General features: G+C 37.1%; 1 protein-coding gene and 1 long non-coding RNA gene across 2 annotated transcripts in view; one reads left to right on the plus strand and one right to left on the minus strand.

Moving 5' to 3' along the window:
• Nucleotides 1–517: 517 nt before the first annotated feature.
• LOC141378758 (uncharacterized) lies at nt 518–6,755 on the minus strand. Its single transcript, XR_012394086.1, has 4 exons — nt 6,512–6,755; nt 4,505–6,008; nt 2,071–2,234; nt 518–1,806 (listed from the first exon to the last, which is right to left on the minus strand). It is a non-coding gene; the product is annotated as an uncharacterized lncRNA (long non-coding RNA).
• Nucleotides 3,869–12,573, plus strand: part of nucb2b (nucleobindin 2b) — a 32,128-nt gene continuing 23,423 nt past the window's right edge. The window contains exon 1 of the mRNA XM_073928897.1: nt 3,869–3,919. The gene's annotated coding sequence lies outside the window, so the exon portion shown is untranslated. The remainder of the gene's footprint in view (nt 3,920–12,573) is intronic.

Here is a 12,573-nt window from a genome sequence, read left to right on the forward strand (position 1 = left end):
AGATTATTACCTGATTTAAATCTTGAATGAAACCATGAAATCTGTTCCAAACAAGCACAATAAATTGTTACTAAAATAATCAGAAATGCAAAACTACTCTTGTCTTTTATCTGAAAGAGTTAACTGCCATTTGGTAAAAGGGCCTGACTATTTTCCTTCCAATTTCCAAGTGAAATCACTCTTCAGAGTGTATTTGAAATGCACTGTGGTCCTTTCCTGGAGAGCAGCAATCTAAGTCATTTGAAATTTATTTGAAAGCCAAGTGCCATTTTTGAACAGTGACACTTCAAAAGCTTTTCTGTTTTATTGTAAGACATCAAATCTTTTGGGGGAGTCTTTGATATTCTCATCGAAGCTGTATAGACACCTCTTTCAGCTCCAGATAATGTAACTCGGAGACATTGACAGATGAGCTTTTTCCTTTCATCCGGTCAAATCAAGTCCTGAAGACTAAACCTTTATTTAAAGGGTTAAATAAAGAAATCAAGTAACTTGTTTTTGTAGTTTTTTTACTTTTATGCTGAACCAGATAAAACCTCTTATCCCAAGGGAATAAAACATAAGATCTTGGGTTCAGTTTCAAGGGAATGCATGAACTGATCAAATGCACACCTTTGGATAAAAGCCTCTGCCAAATGCATTGAAGTATCTGTGTTCGTTTTTTTTCACAGTTCTGTGTAGTTATAGTTCATACTTTGTAGCTATATGAAAAATATTCTGCTACTGTCACATGAGTTACGTTTGCTAGTTATATAGTGACTCATCTTTTGTGGAACTTAACAAATTGCAAATTTAAATAACATTTTATATTTAAGTGTTTTGTCTTAGATGGCCTCTGTTAAACTTGACTAATAGGGGTGCTCAAAGTTTATTGAGATATGCTCAACCCAGGCTCATTCTGATTACATTCCTCTATATGCATTTCTGGACAGTGCCAAATACATCCCAGGAGGTATGGTTTTTTGCAGTTTTTGTTTTTGCAAATCCATTGGAGGCCGCCGGGTATGTTTTTTCAGATCTCAAAATTTCTCTCATGAGTGCCATTCACGCCTGCTGTTCTCATGTAAATTCATCAGAGGCCGCTGTCAACTGACTGACTGACCAACCGACTGATAGCCCCACCCACCCTCTTCCTGATAGTGTTTTATAAAGCACTAATTAGCCGCATTTCCACTGTCTGGCCAGTGCAAGTCAGGGCTTTTATCTGAATCGTCTCAAATTCTCCAACACATGCAACAAGCCACTGGACAAACTGGTACCAGTGGAAAAGCTGTTCATGGAGGGAAGCAGTCAACTGGTATTATGACAAGAAACAACATTATACCATCCCATAGCGTTCATTTTAAAGACGAAATACAGCCATACGTACCGCTGGCTACATAATCCGAGATCTCTAGAAATGTACATAGGGGTACGTATTCAGAATGTGGCTATGTTGGATATACTAGTGTCCTCATATGGGTGACACTTTGGACAAAGTCACTGCATACTAATTTTGAAATCAGTAGTTCTAACAATCACAAAGTTAAAGAAGTGAAGTGAAGAGCAAGGTGTGTGTGAAGGGGGAGCGTTGTGCTGCGCACGACCTGAAGAGCCAGAAAAAGCTGGCCGGACTGTTCCAAAAAGCTGAGGAGCGGGGAGGTGGGGGGTGGGGGGTTGGAATTCCAGGAGGACAGAACAATACGAGAGATGGGACTGAAAAACGGGAGACTCCCCAGAAAAACGGGAGTGTTGGCAGAGCTTGAACCAGTGACCTTCTTGCTGTGAGGCAACAGCGATACCCACTGCACCATGCAGCGTGCTGCCCTGAATGAATAAACACAGAAAAAAAAACTTATTTTATATGAACATTCCAGACAGCACTTGGTTTTTGTATTTAATCTCTTCACATGTAAATGTAACAAAGATCATGTTGTGCATATATCTTATTAATCTCATGCTAGCAACACATTTCAGGTTGCCAGTTTTCATGGTACTGTACTGTTAGGGTTTATTGGCAGATTTATTTTTCACCACATGCTGAATAAGCAGCCCAGATTAGAGGATACAGAGTAGTCTACAATCAATTACCTTGAATAGTCAATCATGGATTGGCAGAAAGTGAAACAGCAGAATCCACTTTGGCTCTTTGTATATCGAGCTTGACTTGTTTGAGGTATTGCTTGGGAAAGCAGAGGTGGTGTACTTTAAAGGAACAACAAACAAAACGGCAAATGCATGACAGGAAAACAGACCTGTTGGCACACAAAGGAAGTCCATTAAAGACAGAGACATCATTTATCAGGAGGAGTTCTGCAATGCTAGAATACACAGGCTGAAAATTAACATCTTTAGTTTTGCGAACTTCCATTGAATATGAAAACATTTATGATGGACTTCTGTACTGATAACTGCAAAAACAAAATAACGAAGCAAGTTTCACAAATCAATCACTCTCTGTGTGCATGTGTGTGTGTGTGTGTGTGTGTGTGTGTGTGTGTGTGTGTGTGTGTGTTGAAAAAAATTACTTCTGTAGTATTTTTGTTCGGTAACACTTTACATCAATAGTACATGAATAATGATGTTGTAATATGTAAACTAAACTGCAATCTATTATAAATTAATGACGAGTCAAGGCGTGTTCTAATCATGAACTAACTTTAACTACAACATGTCACAGGAGTTCATGTGTGAATAACAGCTACCTTAATTACTCATAAGTTTATGTTGTTAATAAATGTATTAATTAACATTTAAATTTAAGCTAACCAACATGAACTCATAAGCTGTTAATGTATACTTATGTCATGACTTTACTTGGAGGGGCACATCACCATTAACGCATCCTTTACTACTCATGAACTCTTGAGTGTTTAACTGTGTTTAAACTGTTCTTGTTGATGTTGACATCTATTTTCTAATGTTATTTAGTGTAAGGACATGCATAAGGAGTTCATGAGTAGTTAAGAATGTGTTAAGGAGGATGTGCCCCTCCAAGTAAAGTGACGATATAATTAAACATTAACATGTCATGAGTTCATGAAGGTTCAATTAAGCATAAACTAATGTAGTAATTAATACATTAATTAACAAACAATCGTGTACAAGCATGTAATTAAGGTAGCTGTATTTCACACATGCTCATGTGACTCGTGTTGTTAAAGTTAGTTCATGTTAGCGCATTCATCATTAGTTCATAATAAAGTAATGTTTAGTTTACATATTAATACATCATTATCAATGTAATGTATTGTGGTGTTACGTTTTGTTCTTACTATGGATACAATGGCTGTTTTCTCTCTGTTTTTTATTCTTCAGAACACCTTGCTTTGTGTTCAATGGAAAATCCTAAAAATTTAAAGACTCTTGGGTTTGAGTAGGCTAAGGAATTAAATAACATTGTCAGGAATTCATGAGCCCCATTATCCTCAGAGGTGGTTATAAATATGCTAATGTTAGATATACACACCAATAGGCTTAAATAAACACAAGTATATTGAAAAAAACTTTTTTAATAGTAATTTATGATTTTTTTTTTATTTCAACATAAAAACTATTAAGAAGGAATTGTTTGAAACACAACAAGTACATTATGGATTATATTTTATAGACCGCCACTCGGAGATCATCCTCCACAGTTGTGTTCTGTATTTATTTATAATGTGTTAAAATTTTCTAAATTCTTATAAATGTATAATATGTATGTAAGTGCCGAAAAGCTTTCAGCAAGCTTATCATAGTGCTTAAAAAATGTTAATCTGCTGCAAATAATGTTATTGATGTTATTTCAGGAATTAAATTGAAAGACTAATTATTTTTATACATTTTTGTAGGATATGGATAAAGTATGATATTACTAATAGTTTAATAAAATGTATTTGATTTTTAGAAATCATCAGGCAACCGCCACCCACTGCTGTGTGACCCGCCACCCACTGCTGTGTGGCTTTCCCGATGCAATCAGTTTGTCCGCTTAGCTCACAGCGTTGCGTCGGCGGAGCGGAGGCCCCGAAGGAGGAGCCGGCCGCGGTGGACGATGACCGGGATTGAGTCCGGGGAACAGCAGGTTCCGGAAATCAGGTAAGACGAAAAACAGAATCCGAAAAATAAGGGCGAGAACGTGGCGGGATCCGAAAACGCGGTCGAAATCGAAGACGAGGGCTTTTGCTTTTTTTTTTTTTTTTTTTTTTCGATCCGGCGGCTTTTCGCGCGAGAGCGGCGCGGGCGCGAGAGAGGCGCCCCAGACGTGAAAAAGCGCACACAGCGGCCTCTCGCGGATCCGCAAAAACAAAAAACGCTCGAATACGTACCTCCCGGAACGTAAATTGCGGTCCGCAGAAACGTCCGCAGGGCTACGTTTCCACAATGAGCCCGGGTTGGAAAATTGCCACTTCCATTTCAAGTCACCATTATTTTGTATATCTACTTGCCACTGGAACAGCTTTTCCCCCCTCCCCACTTCCTTAATTCACAACTATAAATGTATGCTATCTTCTGCCAGCTCAGGTCAATGAATTAACAGCACCTTGTTGTTCCTTCACAATGAGACAAAAAGTCCTTCTCCAAAACATTCACCCTCTCTGGTGGAATGAACTGCCAACCTGTGAAAATCATCCCATCTTTCAAGAAGCAACACACACACACACACACACACACACACTCACACACACGCACACACACACACGCACACACAAACACACACACACACACAAATTCCAATCTGCATGTTTTGAAGTCTCAGCAAATATGATGTCACTGGCTAAGAATCAATGTGACATTGTATCACAATGAAATATCATTAAAAAATAGCTAAAAATAAAGAGCCCAGTACACTGTATATACCAGAATGAATGTGAAAATGGGCTTTCATTATGACTAATAGAACTGACTTAAAAAAAAAAAAAAGCTTAAGAGCATTAACATTAGGTTACTATGGCAACATTTTATTTAAGAACAGTCTGTTTCACCAGAAAGAATGCAGCTCGGAGTATGCTGAAGTTAAAATGATCAAATATTTCTAGATTTAACACATGAACAATGTGTTGTAGTTGGTTGATTTGAGTGCCCTCATGTGTTGAACAGATCACAGTGACTGTGTTACTTGAAGCAGTCACAATGAGCATATTTCATAGTAAATAAGACAATTAAATTTGGTGGGAAAATCATGGTAAGCAAGCTAAATTTGCTATTTATATAATATTACAGACAAAATTCATGTCTATTCACCTAAAGCGTACATAATGGGGTAATATTTTGAAATACATTTGAAATACTTTTTTTTTTTCAGCCGCTAAAAATCCCTGCCCTCAAGAGGCTCTGATTGGTCAGCTAACATGTTGTGCTGTGAATTGCAGATATCCTCCACGTCACCAGGAAGCATCACACCCCTACATGCATGCCCTTTTGCGCTGTGTAAATAGTGTCAGTCAGAGTAGCTGTTAGCCATCAGTTTGTGAATCACTGTAAATGTCACAAAGGACACAGAGGACACAGCTCATCTCACGCCTGCTCTTTAAAATAAAATCTGACAAGTGTCTTTCATGTATACTGAATAAGCATGTGTAATATGAAGCGTTCATATATCTTTTTGCATGTTCATATTTGAGATGTAGAACACATGGAAAGCGGTCGCATAGAGAGACACTGCATTGCTGCTAAACATTATGGCTGTTTACAGCGGTTTGAAGGATAAATATAAATTTGTAGCAAAATTGTTAACTGTGACAAACAGCATTTCCCATTGATTACATCCCTGTTTAAGTCCTTGCAACAACATACCATTAACGCTAGAAACTGTGCATGTAATAGATCAAAATACTTACAGGTTGTGGCTCACAATCCATAGCTTCGTCCGTTAGGTTTGGAGGAGTTTTTAGCCAGCAATGAACTGGGAATGATTCTGGAAGCTGTCCTTTGTCAGATGCTAGCTATATATATATTTATAATTCTCTGGAACATAATTAACATTAAATTGTAAGCACTTCTCTCTTTGTGTTGCGTCCTTTGGAAGTCCAAATACAGAAACAGATCTGTGGAAACAGCAGCGTTTGGATGGCATTTTAGCTTTCTCTGCTACATTATAGCATTACAGCACCTTTGATGTGCAGGGTGTATGCGCGTAACCTGAAGCACTTGTGATCTCACTAACCCAGATGTATTTTTTTGTAATTCACAAATTTCATTTGCTGTAGGCTTTGCTATGCTAACTCTGTGAAGCTAATGTCTCCCTTTGCATTGAACTTTGATTGCTTACATTCAGAGGTGTTAGGTTCACACAGCTACATTACACATGAACTTAAGTTTAAAATGACATCGTAGTGTACCACCCCTTTAACACATTTTCTCATACTTTGTCCCCGACACTAATGTTATTTATACTCCGTAAGCTGAAAAAAAAAAAACTATAGATTTTCTGCACAGTTTTGACATGCTAAACCCCATTTCAAAACTGTTAACAACAATTTCAAAGCAGACTGATGGTACAGTTTATGCATTTTATGGCATATTTATTTTAAAACAAAGAAAATCTTACCAGAAAATGACAGTAATTCCAAGTTGATTGCCATTTCAGCTGAAAACCAGCTTCTACTTTCAGCTACTTCTTTTCTTAACTGTGTTGTAAAGCATGAGCTATCGTTGAGAGCCAAATATCCACTGTTTCAGTTACACTGATAGTACAATTTCAATGACAAAGAGATCAGCATCCTTTGATAACAAAACTACGTGTGCACTGTACATACAATACAATGTCTCTCACGTGCACCAGCATGTGGATTAAAGTAGATTGCAGAACATGACAGGATTTGTTTTGTAGTGCAATCCAAAGCTTGGCTCTCTAACTTGCCGTTTAACGAATGTGTTTTGAAATATTTGTGAAGTTTTAACAATGTTTGCAACAAATCACTCCATCTTTTTATTCTTATGACAGTTAAAAGGTATATTAATTGTAAAATTTTGTACCACTGACGACAAAAAAGCTCCATGTTTTTAGGTCAGTGTGCGGCAGACTGAAGTGTATGTTTTCTGAATGAGAATTGTTGTCAGTGGTTTGGTGAAGCAAGCTTATTTTGAGACCTACAGTATATGAAGTGTTGTGCTGGTCTGTGAGTTATGGAGGAGAGCTGAATGTTTGGCCAAGAGTCATGTTGGTAATGCACACTGTGATTTTTTTTTCTTCAGTACTGTACAATGCTTGTTAGCAGTTGAAAAAAAAATGAAAAGCTCTGCCATCTGTTAGTCGCTGATTTCCTCGCCCCCTCTTCATTTTATTAGGTACACCTTGCTAGTAACCTTGCCTTCAGAACTGCTGTAACTCTTCATGGAACAGATTCAACAAGCTGTTTCCTGTAATATTTCCTGTAGTTTTTGGTCTATATTAACATGACTGCACATTTGTCCACTATACTGTACATTCATGATGCAAATCTCCTGTTCAGCAGGCCTCAAAACTGCTCTACTCTCTAGAAGTGACATCACATGGAGCAAGTCACAGCTATTTCAGTCAGTGCTTAAAAGATTGCTATGCCCTTTCAAAAAATGTATTTTTTTCATAACCAATATTGCAAATAATACAGAAAATAGATCTTTAATGCGTAGGTTTATTTATCCTAGTAGAGTAAACACAAAATGACAAAAGTTTGTATTAATTATTACATGAAAACTAAAGCTGAATTTGTGATTCAGGAGATAAAGACAGTCAAAAATAGAGATAGTGAAACTCTTTAAATGTCTCTTATACCCATACAAACATTACCTTTAGAGCTAATGAAAGATTATCTTTCATGAAAGATTTTGGCCAAATCCTAATTCTATTTTTGTAACCCTACCCCTTCCCAGTGGCCCTTGAAACTGAGTGTAAAGGGGAAGGGCTTTAAATATTACCTGTAAGAAATGGGACACCACTACAACACATTCACACATCATCATATATCATCGCAATCTCTTGCTTCATATCAGATGATCACGACTGCTGAAGTTATTCCAGTTGTGTTATTTTTTAGTATTTCTCTTCAGGAAATCTCAGAAAGCATGTATTGTGTTATCGAAACGATCTAATGTGTCAATAAGATCGGTACTGTACTGTGCATTTACACAGTGGCCATATTCATATGTAAACACACAAAAAACAGCATTAACATAAAAGCAGACACTGTAAAAAGCATTTTATCAGCCATTATCAGCTCATTATCAGCCACTAGACCTTTCTGACATATGAGTGTCATCGAGTGACAGAATGTTGTGGGACAAGTTTACATGAGTTAATAGGGATTACAAAGAAATTAAGCAGGTTTAATTTTAGCATTATTATTTTAAAAGCATGACGGTAAAACAAGAATGCGGTTATGAATATATTAAAACATGTTCTTGTTTGATAAAAACCACTAATTTGTGGATCTATTGACTTTTGGGTGCAGCTATGCTGCCGTTTTGGCTGGTGTAATATGGGGAATTTTCTTACCCCTTGGTTTCAAGTGTGTTTGTATTAGTTTGATAGGGTATCTAGCCCTTCCCCTCAGCCCTACATCTTGAAGCTAAAGTGAATTGGGACACCCCTACCCCCTTCACGTGAATAAGCAAAATGAGTAGAAGGGCTAAGGGGTAAGGGGAAGGGCTATGGGGTAGAATTGGGATTAGGCCTTTGTCTTTCAAAAAACAATAGAAGGTTTTATCTTGAAGATACAAAATAGCTATAATTAACTAACATTAGCATTTCTTTCCTTAATATAGTCAGATAAATTATGTAAATTATTGTATTTGTTTAAAATAATGAAAACGCCATTTTTATTCTGACCCATTTTCATTTTATACTCCAAAATTACTTTTTTTTCCATTCTGTTTTCCAGAACAAAAACGGTTTTACTCAAACACAAAACTACAAGTTGTAAATCCAGAGAAACTATGAATTTTCATGTGGTCTCTTAATTTCATGTACAGCTATGTATATATCCTAGGGAAGCTCGGAGAAAAAAACAATCCTCATCAACTCAACACCATGGAAATCAACTCAAAATCCATAAAAGTCACACAAAACAAGCTCGCACACACGCACACACAAACACAGACATAAATATGCACAGTCTCCTCTCCGGGGCCATAAATCAAAGCTTAACCGAAGCAATACTCCTCCTCTGACCATCTGCATTGTGGAGCTCTCGCCGGCCGTTTGGCCTCACAGCCTTGTCAGCACTTCTCACAGAGCTCCTCAGACCCGCATGTATATATTCATTCCAATCACAAAAGCTTATGCCTTATTTATACGCCTGCACAGACGACACCTTTAGCATCTGTGTGGGGTGTTTATGGTAAATTGCTACAGCCATGCAACATCATAGAGGCGTCTAGTTATGGAAATACGGGTTGATGTCTGCACCTTCCAGCTTCACTGCGGGGAGACGGCACACTTTTACATCCGCTGTGTATTAATAAAGTATGTCAGGACTCAAACTTAGATCTGCCCACTAAACTGTGACTTTTTTGGTCTTTGGTTTTGAAAAAAAAAAAATTTGATGGATTGTATACTATTTATTCAATATACTGTATTTGTCTGAATTGTTGAGATGCATTTTGGTCATACATATACAGAACGTGACCCTGGACTACAAAGGTGCATCATATTAGGGTTGAATTTGGGTATCCCGTGCCATTTTTTTTTGCAAATTTGACTTCAGCTATCTATTTCAATGTCTATTTAACAAATTAGAACAACATATTAGACTTTTCTGCACCTGACAAACTACCTCAAGATGTTTTATATGAAAAAAATATTATAGATATTATACTAAGAGGAGCCATGCCACACTGATTAGTGATTTTGTGTCAAAAAATTTGCCCTGAATTTGATCATCTGGGACAGGTCACTTCGTAATCTGGGACATATGTATTGGGCCGGAAAAAAAAAAGGATATATTAGCCATACTTTATGCATCCCAAACACAATTTAGAGTGTATTGATAGTCCAGATATTGTAAATGCATTTAAATGACAATTAAACTTAACAAAGTTTGACTAAATTTACTAATCTCCTTTTGTCATATTCTCTTTACACATTAATATCTTTGCTCTCCATATATGGTTTTGATCAAATTAATCCGATTTTCAAATCTTGTCACACATCATATCCCAAAAAAAAGGAAAAAAAAGTTGTAAGGTTTTTAATTCAGACTTCAGGTGATATATGAGTGTTAGGGCTCTATTTTAACAATTTAGGTGCAGTCTAAAGGGCATGGCACAAAAACATTAAAGGGCAACTATGGTGAAAATCTACTTTTCAAGCTGTTTGGACAGACATGTGTGTAAGTGTAGTGTATAAACACATTTTCTTTAAGAGAAGTGGCGGTTCTAAACCAGAGTAACTGGGGGGACTGGGCAGGGGCCACTTGTACTTTTAGGGGGCACACTTTAACATAGGCTACTTTAACATCACAAACTATTTAAACAATTATTCAAAGTCATTTTTTATGCATCACTCTGCAGTCTTCATAAACATTCATTCAATAATTTTCTTTTCGGCTTAGTCCCTTTATTTATCTGGGTTCAACACAGCGGAATGAATCACTAACTTATCCAGCATATGTTTTACGCAGCGGATGCCCTTCCAGCTGCAACCCATCTCTGGGATACACTCATACACCACGGACAATTTAGCTTAACCAATTCACCTGTACCACATGTTTTTGGACTGTAGGGGAAACCAGAGCACCCTGAGGAAACCCACGCCAACACAGGGAGAACATGCAAACTCCACACAGAAATGCCAACGGACCGAGCCAGGGCTTGAACCAGAGACCCTCTTGCTTTGAGGCGATTGTGCTACCCACTGCGCCACTGTGCTGCCCTGTCTTAATAAATAAGCTAATTAAATAACTTAAACTCGAAATAATCTTCCATGTTCATTTATTTGACAAGTAACTTTGTATTGTAGGATTACACATTTCTAACATTCAAGTACATCAAGGCACATTTTTACACCTGTAAATTTTAACAGATGCAGTTGAAGTCTATTTTTTTGCCCTCCCATTAGTTTAAAATTGTGTTTCAGAGCTGATCTAAATTAAACCAAGGAGATTTTTTCAGTATTTCCTATAAATGTAAACTATGTAAACTATGTACACTCAATCTCTGATTATTAATACCTCTGCATAGCTGAGCACTTCCTCTATTAAAAGTTTTGAAATCGCTATTGAAAACAGAAATCTAATATAATCTACAGTGGACATTTTGATAGTGTTTCACAACATGAACATGACTGAAGTTGAGTATTTTTATTACGTGTTTCAATTTGGGGGTTAACTTGAGACAAATGCGGGGAACTGAAGTGCGCAGCACTGTCACACACACTGACAGAGAGAGCGAGAGGAAGTGCGCAAAAGCAGAGAGAGCGAGTGCGCGCCATGCTGCGCGCGCCATTGAGAGCGCGTGTCACCGATGGCTGATCTCGCTTCTCCCTGGCCTTTTGACACAAAAATACACGTAGGGGGGCAAGAGGGGGGCCAAGCTTGTTGACTTGGGGGCACCCCCCCCCAGCCCAATAATAACGAAGTGTGGTCAAAAGGCAGAGTTATATACAAACATATGCCGCATATGGTCCAAATTCAGACAGGTGGACAAATCTAAGCTTGTTTTTATTAAAACAAATATAAATATGCATTCAATAAATAATACTAATGATAATAATAACATTATAAAAAAGCAAGTTGTCCTGAATAAACTGAAAAAAGCCTCCCGAGAAAAAAAAGGCATGGGGGTAGTGGTTTTTATATTTATGCAGAAAATATTCGTTTTTGTAAAATTTTAACTCTTTTTTTTTTTTTTTTTTTATTCATAAAGATATTTGAGTACATCCTGTGTGCATTAAACAATGTGAACGCATCTTAGGCACGCAACTAACGTGCTCTGCTTTCAGCTGGTCTTTTGCGCAGTCTATTTTAGTTCCACAAAAAAGCAACGCACCAACAATGCACCTTAACACATCTCCATTCTAGACTGAAACCCCCATGAGTCCACAAAGGGACACAAATGGATTTGCTATTTAAACCCCGTGGCGCAAAATGGGAAAATTACTGTTTTGTTGGTCTAAAAATAGCAAAACGTTGCGCCAAACATGTCTTGCACCTTATTGTGCCAGGTGTATGATAGGGCCTTTAATTTCAATAGTTTTGTGGTCCATGGTCACATATTGACTATTTAATATGAAACATATGGTCATGTGGAGCTTTTTCTTTTCTACAAAATATCGATCAAATGTCTTAAGATTAATATTACCATATGATAAAGTTGAATTATATAATTCATAAAATTATATATATCCTATATAAATAATTTTAAATATGCTAATTTTGTGCTCAATAAATATTTAAATTTGCATGTAGTCATTTATCAGATGCCTTGATAAGAGCAGGCAATACACACAATAAGTGCTAATTATACAAAGGTACTGTTCGTCTCAGAGATTTAACAGCTATAAGGAGGGGGAGACTAATTTATTTTTTATTTTTTTAGAGAGAGAGAAGAGTATTTCTACAGGTGGTTTGTCAAGCGCACTCACCTGTGTGCATCACACTTCATCAAATCTACAATGTATTTTTTGTTTGTTTG

The sequence above is a fragment of the Danio rerio genome, chromosome 18, assembly GCF_049306965.1.
Source record: "Danio rerio strain Tuebingen ecotype United States chromosome 18, GRCz12tu, whole genome shotgun sequence".
NCBI lineage: Eukaryota > Metazoa > Chordata > Actinopteri > Cypriniformes > Danionidae > Danio > Danio rerio.